A 16,557-nucleotide genomic window follows, 5' to 3' on the forward strand; every position below is an offset into this window, starting at 1 on the left:
GTTTTACTTTCAGCAAAACCGTGTAGTTTCTTTTGAAGTATTTCAGTCATCTCCGAAGAAAAGTGGTATGAACATTTTTAATATTAGAGTATTTGATGCAGTCTCTCTGGGGTGTCAGTATGTGAATTTCAGTTTAGACCCCCTTCTATACCACCAGTCACCTCTCAAACATTTGAGGTCAGCTGCAGAGTGTGTTAGGTCTGCTGGATGGAGATCCCTTACTTTATGATGAGAGCTACGCATACAGCACATGCAAAGACAAGCTCTGCTGACTCTTTCAAGGTCAGAATAATCGTGATTGTTTAATTCAATGAAATAATGAAATATCAGTAGACAGCAGTGGGCACTTGAAAGTGCTGATGACACCACAAAATGCTGCTCTGACATCTACAGTCATCAATTGTTTACCAGAGTTATTAATGAACAGTGCTGCTTCTGAAACTAATCCTGATTCCTGGCTTATCTTTATGTCTGATACTGCATTTGCACATTTATGTTGTTTTCAATGAAAACCTTTTCAAGCTGTGTTTTGAAGAGCTGAAACTGACAGACTGACATTGCCATCCACAGAGCAACGTTGCTAGCGTGGCTGAAAACCCCACACAAATATTTCCATATGCATAATACAATCTTCTCCATATGCATGAAAAAGAAATCACAATTCAACATAATTTGAAGAAGAAAAAACAACAACCATTCCCTGCTGGGAGGTACACAGCGATCAGTATATATATTTTTTTCTTGTTCTGGTCCTTTTCAAAATCACATTGTGGATGAAATCTTGGCAGGAAATCTAACAGCTCCTGGAGAGCACAAATATTTCAGGAAATGAGCTTCATCCGTCAAATGATGCTGAACTAGTCCTCCCTTTCCTTTTCACTTCTCCTTAAGAGAAATTATGAACTGGTTTATTTTCTATGACTTGAGAATGATGTTTACCTTCACAAGAACCTGACTCCTTTAAAGGTGCATCATGTAGCAGGTCTACAAAGATTTAGTTTAAACATTCAAAAAAATTAAATAAAGATGAAACTATCTGAAGAAGTATGTTAGTGGTGCAGCTCGTAACTGCCGAGAAGGCACTTTGTACAAGAGCTCAGTCAGCGACACAAGCAGGCATTTGTTCTTAAGCAAGGATTCACAGAGAAACTGTGAAGCTTGTCAAAAACACAGTGTAAAAATGCTGAAGGACTGAGTCACTGTTCAAACTAAGCTGCAGCCACAAAGGACTACATACAAGCAAACCATGGACACATACCTACTAAATGCTGGAGTCACCAATAACAGATGAAGTCTCACCGCTCCTCTGTGGTGAAGCAGGTCTCTTTTTTTCAGTACCAACTGTTTGAGATCTTTAGCACCAAGACAAGTGATACTAGACAAAGATGATGAGTCTTATAGTGTCCAAACTGACTTTGGGTGGAGCATCAGTGCTGGTTTAGCACCTTGCCTTGAAACAGGTTCTGTGAACAGTCAGTCAGCGTGCCTGACTCTGTACATGCTGTTGCTCTCATGCCAATTATCTTCAGATGAGCCGCCAGCTGCTTTCATCTATTATTAATTGGGACGCTCAGTCAGACAAATGAAATGTGGCCAACGTAGCTGACAACTGGAAACTGGAAACCTGTCTTGCAGAACAATGTGATTTTGTCTTGAACGCACCTCATGCAAGTCCTGCTTGAGGACTGTGGGAACGACAGACAAGGCCTGTAAAAATGTTGTCAGCTCTACACTCTCACTCAGCTCTGTAAACCCAGTGATGCTTCCCTGGTCTTTATTGTATAACACTACAGCCACCCTCTCACAACTGAAACCCTGAACAATCCAGATATCTTGGAACCACTCAGTTCTAATCATCTCATGTCCACAAAGGTCACCACTGCACTACCCCTCCAAGGCAAGTTTGTCAGAGAGGGCTTGTGCAAGTCAGTTCTCTTACGAGAGGCCTCTTCAGGACAAATAGGATGTAGAAACAGTACAGGTTTGTAAAGTACATTGTGTTGTGGAAAAGGTCATTTCAGAGTGTACAGTGGATGATGATGATGGTGGTTTGTCATGTCAGTTCCCAGGTGTGAATGAGCGGAAACTGTGAAATGAGGAATGAGGAATGATACGAGAAAGCGGGGTGGCTGCTCATCCCAGTGGACAATACATTTATGATGTAATGTAAGTTGTACTTTGAATGTACATAAAAACTAATGTACTTTCACATTCTTCAGGGACGACTGAAGCGCAGAAGGTAGAGCGGCCGTCCGCTTATCAAAAGGTTGGTGGTTGGATCCCTGGCATCGGCAGTCTACATGTCTAAGTATCCTTGGGCAAGATGCTCAACCCCAAGTTCCTCCTGATGTGTTCATGCTGGTAATGAGCAGGTGGCCTAGCTACCTTGTGTGAATGGGTGAATGCAGGCCTGTGTTATAAAGCACTTTGAGTGGTCAGCAGACTAGAAAAGTGCTATATAAATACAGTCCATTTACCATTCAGCATTGTCAGTACACTTTAAGTGTAGTGGAAAACTCCTAAAAATGTAGGATTTAAAGTGCAATACCAATTTGCTTCAATATATTGCCCTTATACTGTACATGAAATGCACTACAACTTACAAATTAACTTACTAATTAACTAATTTTAACAAGTTACTTACAAATGCATCTCCATTCATATATTTATATATTGCATGAGCATTTCCAGTACACTTTAAATATACTCTTCTGTCTCTGACTACAGGTTTTGCCCTGCACTTCCTGGTTTTTGGTCTGTCTGTGATTGTTTGGTGTTTGCTTCACCAAACGCTTCAAGGGACTCTGAATCCAACTAAAGAGACTGAACTGAGCGATCTCCCTCTGCTCATGATTTTTCTTCAATAAGTACATGTTGACAATGACAGAGGCAAGTGTCACGTGTAATCTGAATGCTGTTTAATGGAACAGGTTGTCAAACCATGAAGTCAGGCACAGTTAGGGGTTTTCATCTCCTCAGATGACAGGGACTCATGACACTACTGTAGAAGTGTTTAAATGAGTCACTCATCTGTGTTCCCTGTGCTGTGTTTAAGGCATCTGCGGAGAATTCAGTTTGCTAGCATTTGCATGCCTGCTTCCCATTTTTGTCATGGTCCACAGGCTCGTTTATGACAAACATACAATTCTCAAGCAAAATACTTTTTCATACAATCATCACGCAAAACAGGATAAAATCCTGAAATACATAGAAATTAGTTGATGGCCAAAAATGCATTTAATCTCTTGGTTTCCACATGCAAAATAATGCTCCCAGAAACTTTATTCAGCACACCAACAGTATGACATTTTAACATGGTATCCTCATCAAATATAGTATAACAGTGTATGTGTATATCTACATGGATCTATGGGTATAATAGGATTGTAAATATTTGTGACTGATTCTAAATGTATATACTTATCGTGACCACCTGAGAATTTGATTGTGGGGTTTAATCTGGTGCCTGGAAGGTGGAGCCGGGTCATCAGGGACCTGGTCTGGTCTGACCATCTGCTTTATCATTAAACTCCCTCTCTCTCCTGAATTCCAGGCTTTGGTTATACTGTATTTGGTTTGTTAAAATCACCATAGAGACACTCTGTATTTTATTATTGCAATAATCAAGCAGCTTGATGATGTGTGCCCATCAGCCCTGAATCACAGATACATGAATTCATCAGAACTGAAAAAGAAAAACATTGTTTATAATTTTGTGTGGGCAGGCTTAAACAACCACCCTCATATTGACCTGTGTCATAACACTGTGAAATATCACAATAAGGTAAACAGGTGTGTGGAACAAAGTGTTTGGATGCTGAGTTACTGGACTTTTGTCATTTGTGTTTAGTGTCCTCTTGTGATTAAATCCAATTAACTCCACCAACTGCATTTGCAAAAAATGTTCTCAAAACTGCCATTTTAGTATGCTTTCAGCTCCTTACCAGCAGGTTTTCCCCTTTAATGTCCCCTACAGTAGCTTGACTGCTGTTAAAATACTTATTATACACCGCATGGCAGTGTCATTTATACTGTATCTATGCATTGAAGCTATATATGATGTTTACACCAAGCGAAATATTCACACCCTAGACTGCATGTTATCACTGCAACATTCAGTCACATAGAAATCTTGTAAATATGCTGCATGTGGATCATTTTCGGCACATTTACCCAGAATTCAGCAAGACTTTTGGTATTTTTGGGAACCTTTGGGACAGTAGTAATTAAACTAACAATTATTTGCATTGGAAATTAATCTTTTGTTGATTTTCCCAGTCAATTATTTGTCTAGCCACTCAAATGTCAGAAAAAAGGGGAACATGCCAAAATCACAATCACCCACAACTCAAGGCAACATCTTCAAACTGCATATTTAGTATGACCAACCATCCAAAACCCAAAGACATTCAACTTACAATTAAATAAAACACAGAAAAGCAAAAAAAAAAACCCTCTCATTTGAGAAAGGGGAGACAAAGGTTTGCTTGAAGTGAATCATCAATTGTGGACAAATTGTTCCAGGACCACTTTGAGATCTCTTCTAGAATTTAAAGGATAACTTTCGTTTTTTCAAGCTGGACCTTATTTCTAGCATTAAATACGACCATTTACTCACTCAGACAACATTGCTGGCATTTGGAGTCGTTTTGAAGAAATTAGCCCCAGTGGAGCTGCGCGTATATCCGTATAATGCAAGTACTCGGGGCACTCATGCACAGCCTCTATATAACGCATAATCTGCGGCGAAACTCGTTCATTTTCCAATATTTTGTTTTGATATTCTGGTGCTATTCCCCTCCGAGCCCGTGGTGGCATGTTATCAACATCCGGCGTCTCTAGGCAACTACCTCTAGCCTGTTCCTATGCCATCCTCAATGTATGTGTTTCTTGTGATCTGTCTTGGTCTTTAGCCACACCATGTTTCTAGTAAGTGTTTGTTCAGTGTTTCCCTGTGTTGTCTTTGTTCCCTGTCTTCTGCCCATCTACCCTTGTGAGTGTTATTCATAGTCCCTTGAGTTTTGCATTTTGGTTACCTTAAATTTGTTAATTTGAACCAGCTCCCCCTCGTGTCTGCGTTTGGGTTCTACCCTTGTTTCCCTGAGAGCCTACCTCCCTGACATGATGTTGTGATGAAGTTACTGTAACGTGCATAACGGGGAAAATGATGGTTAAAGACTGAGGCTTGCTATATTGTTCACAGAACAAAACCGAAAATGTGTCCAGGTATTTTGCATTGAATATTTCACTTTATTGGAGGACAATTTAAACAAAAAAAAAACTTTACCAGCTTTATCCCTTTGGATTTCCATACATTCCATCCATTATCTATACACCGCTGAATCCTTTGCAGGGTCACGGGGGGGCTGGAGCCTATCCCAGCCATCTCTCGGGCGAAGGCAGGGGACACCCAGGGCAGGTCGCCAGTCTACCACAGGGCTACATATACAGACATACAGACAAACAACCATGCACACACACATTCACACCTACGGACAATTTAGAATTACCAATTAACCTCAGCATGTTTTTGGACTGTGGGAGGAAGCCGGAGAACCCGGTGAAAACCCACGCTGCACAGGGAGAACATGCAAACTCCACACAGAAAGACCCCTGGCGGGATCGAACCAGGGACCTTCTACACAGCAAATTTCTAGAGTGAAAAAATCAGGAGTTGGACAAAAAGCAGTGAAGGAGTAAAATTTTTGGAGTTTATTCACACATTGAGACTCCAGCTCGTGTTAACTGTTACTCTTAAGCAGTGTGGAAAAAAGTAGTACATTCACTGGGTGTTCAGGGCAGTCAATCACCTCCACCTGAGAGTTCATTCACAACGTTTCTCTCGCTCCTACTTATACAGAGACAGGTACGTGACCAGTTTTACTTCTTAAACCGTTGTTAATGTTGATATGTTTCGGTTTATGTAATATAAAACTGAATACTGGCCAGGACTAACTGACTTGTAAGTAAGAACGTCAATTTTCCAACTCTTGCAGAACGTGTTTGAACGTTGCTATCAGTGAGACAACTGGGTAAGCTAGCTTCTTCCAGTCGCGCTCATATTTCATGTATTAAATGAACACTGGCTCTTCTCATTACGTCTGGTGTCGTTAAAAAGTAGTTTTGCTAGCTTCGCGTTAGGTTGTTTCTATGTTTTACTGTGTATTTACTGCGCGTGTCGTTTTTAGACTAGCTTCTGTAACAACATCGGACTGGACACGCCGCGGCTTAAGGCTGCATGACAGGACACCGGGGCCTTCACAAGAGGAACACTGACAGGTAACAGTAATGCTTCACATTTACCACGAAAAACTTTGACAAGCAACGCGACCGTGACTACTGTAATTGTGAATCAAATGGTGGAAACACGGTCGGCTAGTAGTGCTAAATAATGTGATTAAATGCAGACTAAGCTAATAGAGAACACCAGTGATAACAGTTCATTGTTTAGAGTGCTGTTGTGTGCAGACATTAGATTGCAAGCTCTGTAAATTGGCTATGCTGAGCATAAGCATATTTTTTACACAAACTGTTGCTGTTTTTCAGTCTGCCAGTAACTTTTTTCTACTGGCAAATGGTTTTAAATGGGAAAAGATAGCCCACCCAATTTTTTCTCAAAATATAATTTTTGCCTACACCACACTGGGCCTCCTTTACTTTAAAAATGGTTAAAAATAATGCATTATATACTGTAACAGCCCCAACACAGACAGATTGTTACAGTTACAATCCATTCTTTGCTATTCATGTTGATATTAAAACTCCTTTTTCCCTTAAGTGCTCAAGATGCTGATAAAGGTGAAATACAAAGGGACAAGGAAATATGTTAAACTGGATGAAATCAGCTTCTCCGATTTTATCGGTTTGGGTAAGTTACATTAATTTTGAATTAAGTAATTCATGGGGCTGTAATGATAATGTGTTAATGGAGTATTGCTTGTCATGCTTCAGTTCATCAGAAATTTCTGATACCAGAAGATACAATGCTGAAAATCACAGATGACCAGGGAATAGAGGTGGATGAGGATGTCTTTCCGGAGCTTGCGACAGTTAAAGATGTCTGTTTTGTCATCTACACCGATGGTGGTAAAGTGGTGTCAGTTTGTTTTATTATTATTAAGTGATGATATTCTTGAGAAAAATGTTCCCTTTGAAAGAAATGTGTCAGTGTTTAATTTTTTTTTAATCAAAATAATTTAATATTTAAAAAAAAAGTACAACCAAATGTCTGCTTTTCAGACCTCCAACCACCAGACCTTTCCAAGGACAACGCTGACAGTGCAGACCTGGCTGAGTATATAACACTCACACCATGTGGTAGGGAATGTTATTGTGTTCAGAATGAAAATACTAAGTAACTATTCTCTGTTGATAGCAAGTAGTAATGTTGATTTTGGTGGTCAGGGTTATGCCTTATACACTGATGTTTTTTTTTATCCTCAGATTTCGCACTTCTGCAGCCAGGTGAAGGATCCTCCTCCTCAAGTCTAACAGATACACTGTCCATCTCGAGCTTAAGCAGCCCAAGAAGTGAAACAAGTGATGCCGGATATCAACTTGCTCAACCTGATATGGACAGCACCCGTGCAAGAAGTGTAAGTGTAATAATTTACATTCTTGACAGTTTGCTAGTTGGTTAGCGTAATTTAGGATGCAGATTAAACTCAGGGACTACAGATATTGAAAGCCTAATCCTAATTGATATTTTTTTGTGACAGATTGATGTTTCCTTAAATAATCAGTACTTTTGGCTGCTATGATCTTTTAAAAAATCTATTCCAATTAGGTGGTGGAGCAGATTCTGACCTCAAAGCCAGCAGGGATGACCGTGATCAAGGAGTATGAAGACACAGGGAGTTTGAAAGATTCAACTCGGCGATTAATGGTGAACATCATTGTGGCTCACATGCATGAAAAGGAAGGGTAAGAAGCTTGATGCTAGTACCTAAATTTTCTTTTTTTTCAGTGAAGGAAAGAATCTTTTCACAAACAGTTTTTATATATTTTAGGAGAGCAGTAGCCAAAACAACCAAGGAGTTTCATGCTCTTGGGATTGTGTCACTCTTCCCATCTTTGAAGGATCCATACTCAAAAAAGGGATATGTGAGTTTGCATTGTAAATACAGTGTGAAATACTGATCTTTTTCAGAATTTTACTATTTGCTTTCCTTTGAAACTTTAAAGTGTCAGAACTCGAACCACAGATATTATTATTTCCAGGAACATTTCTATGACATCCAGAGCAACAAAGGTTTTCTTGAGTGGAGGGTGAAGACAGTTCAACGTCAGTCTAAAACTGCATCAACTTCCCACAACAAAGTGGTGCGTAAAGGAGGTCCCACATCTTCAAGGACAGTTGGCCCCACCAATGACCAGCAATCAGGAGATGGCTGCATGGAAGCAATGTCTCTTCTTCACCACACAACCGACCATGACTTAGTCTTGCAGAAGATGAGAGAAACATTCCTCTATCGCCAACAGATGATCCATGATCCACAGCAGTCAGCAGACATTCTCCAAATGTTCCCTCGTTTCTTGGACACTAAAGGACTGGTAGGAAACATTTGAATAATATTTCTTAAAATAAATTTTATTCAATTGATATGATTGTAATGGTAGTTCCTTCCACTTTACATTAGATTTTGCAGGATTTCTTGCTGATGTTTGGATCAGAGACTTCATCCAGGTTCCTGGAAAAGTGGACCACCTGCTTTAAAGACAAGATCATCCGAGAGGCCAGGAGCCTGAGAGAGACACCTCTTCTGAAAAAACACCTCAACTCTGCCCTAAATGAAGAGTCTGACACTGCTGATGAGGAGCCAGGTATTATATTGTTAAGGATTTGTTTGCGATATCATAAGTTGCCATAACTTTTTAAGCAAATGGGAGTATATCTGATTATTACTGCCTCCTGTTTATCTTTTAAATAACAAGCAATTAGGAGAGGCTACTATGTTGTGTACAGGGTAAAAATGTAGAGAAAGATATTCTTAGGTAAAATATGTTGATTTTTGTCTGCAGAGTGGGACAGCGACATGGCCTCCCTTCTTGTCTTGATGCATCTGCTTACACCTCAACCAGCTGGACGTAAGCGGCCAAAAAAGATCAGTGTTGCAGAGGCTGCAGATCATTTAGTGCTATTTCGGAAGGTTTGTAAAAGCCACATGATCTTTTCCAGTATTTTGTAACATTTTTTTGTAGTTAACTGCTTATGTGACAATGCTTCTTTGTGTTTCAGGCGTGCCAGAGCTTGGAGGATCACCTTACCGCAGAGCGAAACCCCCAGCCATATCTTTTGGCCACAGGAACCTCACGAGCACAGGTTTTCAGCTTCTACATAGTCTTGGATGGGAAGCTTCTTCCATGTCAGTCAAGTACATCTTTGGGTGCATTTGATGAGCTGTTCAAGTCTCATTTTGTTTTCAGTCTGAAATATGATGATGCTCTCTCCAGCCTGTACACATTTTTACAGACTACACTGTACAACATTGACATTGACACCACAGAAGAAACTCCAAGAGTCAAAGAGTTAAGAGCAAAGTTGTTGAACAAGCAGTAGTGCGTTCAGCTAGCTAAAATGCTGAGATGTTTCCTCTGTGCGTCATCCTTTGGTACAGCTCTGCTGTTGTTCAGGCACCTCAAACTAATTCATGGAATGTATCCAGGGAAAAATTTAAGATTAAAATGTGGTCAATGCTTAATGATGAGTTGAACTGTTTACATTATGTCTGTAATCCTGCATTACAAGTAAGTCACATTTGTTAAATGTGTTCAATATGTCAAAGGTTTTTGACAAAGTTTGCACTGGATGTATTTTCTCCAAAGAATTCGTAGAAATCTAGTTGAGATTATTTGTTGAAACAATGAAAAATGCTTTTGTATAACCTTTTTTTTTTTTGTTTGACTTACATTTTATAACACTGTTTTGCAACCTTTAAGCTGTAAACAATGTTATTTAACAAAGCTTATTGTTAGATAAATGATTTTACCAAAGTATAACTTGGTTCACAAGTATGTATTCATGCAGCGAAGTGTTGCTAACCTAATGTCTCAATGTTTTAAATAAAGAGAAGAATTAAAGTAATTTATTTGGTGTATTTCATATTTATTTTACCTAAAAAAAGCATTTTAGTGTCTTGAAATATTAACTCCATTAGTGTAAAATACAACACATATTAATAGTTGACTGTTAACACTGAAAAAGAGTTAACATAAATTTAACTAAATATAAGAGTTAATTGTACTCTGAATGGGAGTCATATTTTAACTCCTGTACATGTTCAGTTTTAACTCCTGATAGGAGTTAATAGATCAACTCTCAGAAAAGAGTTACTTTAACACAGCCCAAGAGTTTATTCGATGGTCTCACATGTACACTCAGATTGAGTTGATTTTAACTCACAGAGAGTTTATTCCCGGATCCTAAATTTGCTGTGTAGCTGTGAGGCGACGCTGCTAACCGATTTCCATACATTGTTTAAGTTATTTTGTCCAACACCTGTACGTCTGCTGTTTACTTTGACAAAATATTCTCACCTCAGGACATTTGTAATGTTGACTTGAATTTTATTTTATTTTTATTTTTTTTGCCACAGCTGAGGCTACATGTGGGGTTGTACGTTGTCTTCTTACTGGACTGGCTGACAGTTTTCCATCGGGACCAGATTCTAGTTCTACGACTGGAGGACTATGCAGCCGACAAGAGAGCGACATTACAGAAAGCTTTTGATTTTCTGGGTCTAAGTAAGCATCCAAAAAGCTACAGCAACATACAATTTCTACATTAAAATCTTTACAATATCAGGCTAAAACAGCGAATGTCTTCCTGGCTGCGTCCTGTATTCATCTGGTTGTTTCTCCCTCAAGTCTTGACTTTTGTATTGAACTGGACTCCCACCTCCCCTCCTCCCTGCAGGTCCTCTGTCAGTGGAGCTGGAGGAAGACGTGATGAAACAGCGTGTGGCAAACAGCCGGGGGGTGAAGGACAAGAAAGTAGGTCCTATGCTTCCAGCCACCAGAGACCTCCTCAGGGAATTTCACCAGCCCTTCAACCGTAAACTGGCCAGTGTGTTGGACGACAGCACCTTCCTGTGGAGTTACCCCTGAAGGGATATGAGTGTGAATGGCTGTGAATGAACACATGAAACCCTTAAAATACACTGTTACATTCCCATAAATGTATTAATCCACACATCTGGATAATGTTTTCATGTTATTATTACTGAGAAGGCTGTGGTGAAAATCATGTGGTGATGGTACTATGATCTGACCTTTTATATCGAAAAATATCTCCTGTCCCATTAATTATTAAATAATGACTAACTGAAACTTGCAACCAGAGAAAGTTTGACATAACAAGATGCATCGGTGAATATATAGCCAAAGACTTAAGGCTGTGGACAACAATGGATTTCAGACATCAAGGCCACACTTTAGTCACAGTGATCACAGTGGCATAGAGACTGTGTCTACAAATCAGTAACCACTGGGACCAGCACGTCAGAGACGAGAGAAGAAAGTCTCACTGTATTTTTTCCGTAAAAACTAATAACAAACACACGTTGTAAATATATATTTTATTGCTCTGGGAATTCAAGTTTGTGTTATGTGATTCACTTCCTGTTTTATTTTGGTAGATTTCTGTTCCTTCCTGGAGTTCCTGTCAAGTTTCCAACCCTTCCTAATCAGCCTGGTGTGTTGCACCTGTGCCCAACTGTTCACCTGCTCCTCCCTATATATATCCTTTGTCTTTCCCCTTTCCCTTTTGCCAGATAATCTTCTTCCCATGTGTGTTGTTGTCCAGTGTTTTCTCATGATTCCAGTGTTTGTGTATGAACCTTTTTTGGATTTTGACTAACCTCACTGCCTTTGCCTTTCAAACGAAACTTTATTTATTCAATATAATTCCAAAAAGATTCAAGGCAGAATATACCAAAAATACAATAGAAAAATCTATAGAGTTACTTAAGTGCTGAAGGTTAAGTGCTGTGGTCGTGATTTCTGTTTGTTTCAAGTGTATGCTCTGTCTTCTTGTACGTGTTTCTGCTGTCCTTTTTATGCAGACTAGGGTGTGGCATTGCGGAGAGCTGATTGGGAGAATTGTTTCGGTTCTGGCCAGGGGATTGGCTGTTTCTGAAGATTACCGAGTATAAAAAGATCAGAGATGGTGGCCGGCAGTGGGCAGCAGCAGGCATTCCTCATCTCCCTCTTCTCCCAATCGGCCACACTTTGTTCGGCAATTGTAAAAATCGTGTTTACTTGTTTACTCGGTAGGGGTGGACTGTCAGTTTTTTGTTTAACCGTTCATTTTCTCCTTTTTTTCTTTCTGTAAATAAATATCGTGATCAAGTATAAAACTCTCTCTGGCTCTGTGGCTACTTGAGAATGGGGAAGATGAGGACTCTCCTACCTGTTACGTCTGTGCTCCCCTAGGCCGGGCGTAACAGTTCAAAGAAATTTACATGCAGAGAAAACAACACACAATAATGTTGATAATAAAAATAATGCTTGAGTTTGCTGAAGTGCTGAATAATCAATAGTCAGTTATTTCATCTCCAAATTCAGTGTGTGAAGATTTCTCTCAGATCAAAGGTCGAATATGTGCCATGGCAGGTTCTGTGCTGTATCCAAGGTTTTCCTCCGTCTGAGGTCAGTCAGCACCTGTTTGATGCTCATTACAGCCTGTTGGATGATCATAGAACTTCTTGTTTTCCACAGTCAAGTACATACAATGCCAATGACCAGTTGAAATAATGCCCTTTTCTTCGAAGGCATCTTTTCTTCCAAGAGTCTGTACATGACTGAGTTGTAGTTCAAGTCAAAGACCAGACCATGGCTTTGCATTATAGTCCAGATCATCTGAGCTCTGTAACAGTCCATCAGAAGGTGCTGCTGTGTTACATCTTCATTACAGTAAATAATGGGATTTTTTTTCTGTCACATAACAACTCCATGAGACAACAGCTCGAACGGGGAGTCTGTTCACAGAAATAAGCCAGCGGACATCTCTAATGCTCTCTGAGGAGATTTTATTTTTTAAATTTTCACTTCAGGGCTTTCTGATTCTGCTAAATGTTTATTTAGCAGATAATCTCTGTGGGCAGTGATGTGTCCTGATTTATTGGCATGAACGAGGTTCCCGCTGTCATCTGACTGTGATTGTTAATAAATATTACAGAACTTAACACACAATTGAAACATTCACCCGATTTAAAATGAAAGAAATTTCTATATTAAAGGTCTGTTTTTCTTTTTATTTATACCACAGTGCCGTCTGTTGATTTTAGTAGCTCTTCATTTATTTCTCGAATGGAAATTATTCATTTGGCAGCAATAATCCATTGCGAGCTCTTGTTTCACTGCAGTCTCATATTTAAGGACTAGCAACAGGGATTACAGCATCATTATGCCACCTGGTTGAATGTTTCTCTTAGGTGTTTGCCATCATGATGTTGTGGAGCTACTCCTTCCTCCAACAACCCAACCCAATTAGGAGTGAGTGGTTCCAAGATATCTGGATCATTCAGGTTGTCAGTTGTGAGAGGGTGGCTGTTTATGATTGAAGCAGCCTTTTTCAACCGCAGGGAAGCGTCACTGGGTTTACAGAGCCGAGTGAGAGTGTAGAGCTGACAACATTTTTACAGGCCTTGTCTGTCGTTCCCACAGTCCTCAAGCAGAACTTGCATTGTAGTGTCAATCTGAGGGCTGGAATGCGCATGCCTGTGCTCTGGTTCAGTGCGAATGTCTATCCTGTGCTCCAGAGTGTGGGAGTGGGGGTGCATGAGGAGCCAATAGAGGACCCTGGGAACACAGATGCATGAAGAGGATACTTTGGAAATAGAATCTACTAGAATGTACCGACCACCAGACTCCATGAAACCATCAGACTCCAATAGATACTGAAGTCAGGGGTGCCAAGGGAAAACAACAGCTGATGAGACACCTGTAGAATTAAGATAAGAGAGAGGGAACAAGGGAATATGGGGACGTGGCCTGACCTTGTGTCCACGCCCCCGATAATAGTATATAAGATGTACCCCACAGTTTTCCGGTTTTGCTCGGCAGGGCATACTCGGGCCTTGTGATCTGTAAAGAGAATAAAGCTCCCTGGACTCAACTCTTCTGGACTCCGACTCTAATTTCAGACTCTGAAGAAAGTCTGACTTCTTCTGAGACCTAGAATGTTTAAGATAAAAATGATACAGTTAAGACTAAAGAATTAGGTTGAGAAACAGAATTTGAACCTGATCCAGTCAGAATCTGGTCCCTGACGGGGCAGCAGAAAATCCACGTCAGCATGAGGTGCGTTCAAGACAAAATCACATTGTTTTCCAGTAGAGCTGCATTCAGCTCCTACAAAGCACCTCCAACATTGCTACCTTGGTCACATTTCATTTGTCTGACTGAGCCTTCCAGTGCAATTAATCAACGCATACCATAGATGAAAGCAGTCAGCAGCTCATCTGACGTCTAAATATAAATGGCAGAGAAACAGCATGTACAGAGTGATGACACGTGAGCAGACTGGTCACAAAACCTGTTTGAATGCCTGTGCTAAACTGACAACGATGTTCCACCCTAAATAAGTTTGAACACTATAAGACTCATCTTCTTTGTCTGGTATCACTTGTCTTGGTGCTAAAGCTCTCAAACAGTTGTTCACGAAAAAAGAGACCTGCTTCACAACAGAGGAGCAGTGAGACTTCATCTGTAATTGGTGACTCCAGTGTTTGGCTGTTTCACAGGTAGGTGTGTGTTCATGGTTCGTGGGTATCCAGTTCTTCGTCAGTGCAGTAGGAAGGTAGATGTGTTTTACAGAGGTCACTGGCCAAATGTCCACAAGCAGTTCACGACTCACCTCTTGACACTGGGAATGTCTTTACTGACCTTCCTTTGAAACATGGCGGTTGTATCTGGAAGCTGCCCAGTCAAGCAGGATTTATATCAGTCTTTGATTTTTTTCACAGTCCTATAATATTTCCAGGGCCCTCACTCGAGGCACAGCTAGCAGGCAAGTATTGATGAAGTCTGCCAAGTTCCAAAGTCCTTCAGCATCTTTTTCGACTGTATTTTTGACCAGCTTCATAACTTCTCTCTGAATGCTTGTTGAATAACAAATTCTTAGCTGTATCGCTGATTGAGCTTTTTCCTGCCTACTTGGAAATCTTCTTCATCATTCCTGAAAAAAGTGCCTTCAAGGCAGTTCCCAGCTGGACCAAAAACATACTTCTTCAGTTAATACTTCCTTTGTTAATTTTTGAATGTTTTATTTCTTTTTGTCTGATTGGTGCCTCTCATTTCTCAGAGATGGATTTCATCCAAGTCTCAGTCACAGAACATACTGTACAGGGACAGGGTGTGTTCACACATGAAGAACAGGAAATTAAGGCACGATTAAAACCTGTTTCAGGGGAGGTGACAGTATGTCTGATAGTGTGGGAGCATTGGATCATCTTTCTTTCATAACGTTGATGCCAACCAGAACTGGAATCATGCAGACATCATGTAGCATTTTGTCTGTGGAAAACCTCTGTGAGTATGTTGATTTTCATTTGCTGTTTAGTTGGTGTCTTGGTGTTGGCAGCATAGAATGAGCTGAGGCTGACTGGCATCATTTTGTCCTGAGGAGTAAATAGAGAGGGATAAATTAGGTGGTGCAAGACAGGGAGGCAGAATAGCGTAGTGTAAAGAGCATGCAAGTCGTTAGCAATAAAAACAGTCTGTGAATAAAATCAAATGGTTTTACCCAGTCACACAGATTTAACAAATTCCCTTCCAGTCTGCACATTATTTCATGGAATACCTTTTGCAAAGTCAATATTTTGCCATAATGATGATGAAAGTCTTGAAAATGGGAAAAAAGTCATTGTTTTCAAGCATAGCTGTGCTGTCTAATTTCCACGGTGACCTGCACATTTACTTTCGAAATTTCTTTCCCAGAAGTGGAAAACTTTGGCCTGACAAACTGAATAGGAATAATTGTCTGGGGACCATCAATATCCATTAAAACATCCAATTGCTATGATTTGTGACTTGGTGTTTAATAGACTGAAAAACTGTCTGACCAAAATTATCATTGTTAGGTTGCTTGAAATCACTGTAGAGGTGAAAAGAAACAGACGTGTGTGTGCACATATGGGAATTTGTCTTATTGTTATATTTGTGTAAGGTTTTCAGCCACGCTGGCAGCATGGCTCTGTGGATGGATATGTCAGTCAGTCTTCCACTTTCTAACTACTTTCTTTCTTTCAGTATAGAAAAGCAGCCAGTCTGAGTTATTGTAGCCTCGGAGACTGTAGAGTAATACAGGAGATAGAAACACAACACATGAAAGATGGTACTATGCTCGTAGTTGCGTAGCCTCAGATCGTGAAGATTTCAGATAATCTGACCAAGTCACATTCGAAACAACCGGACACATTACACCAACAACATGAGAAACGTCTCATTCAGGCTTTGATACCAGATCAGTCATGTTAACATTTTGTGTCATTAGAACAACAAAGGCATCTAATGCAATGATGAGTGCAGGTTTTTACTTTGAATCAGCCTGATTTT

This window comes from Chelmon rostratus, chromosome 11 (assembly GCF_017976325.1).
Source record: "Chelmon rostratus isolate fCheRos1 chromosome 11, fCheRos1.pri, whole genome shotgun sequence".
Taxonomy (NCBI): domain Eukaryota; kingdom Metazoa; phylum Chordata; class Actinopteri; order Chaetodontiformes; family Chaetodontidae; genus Chelmon; species Chelmon rostratus.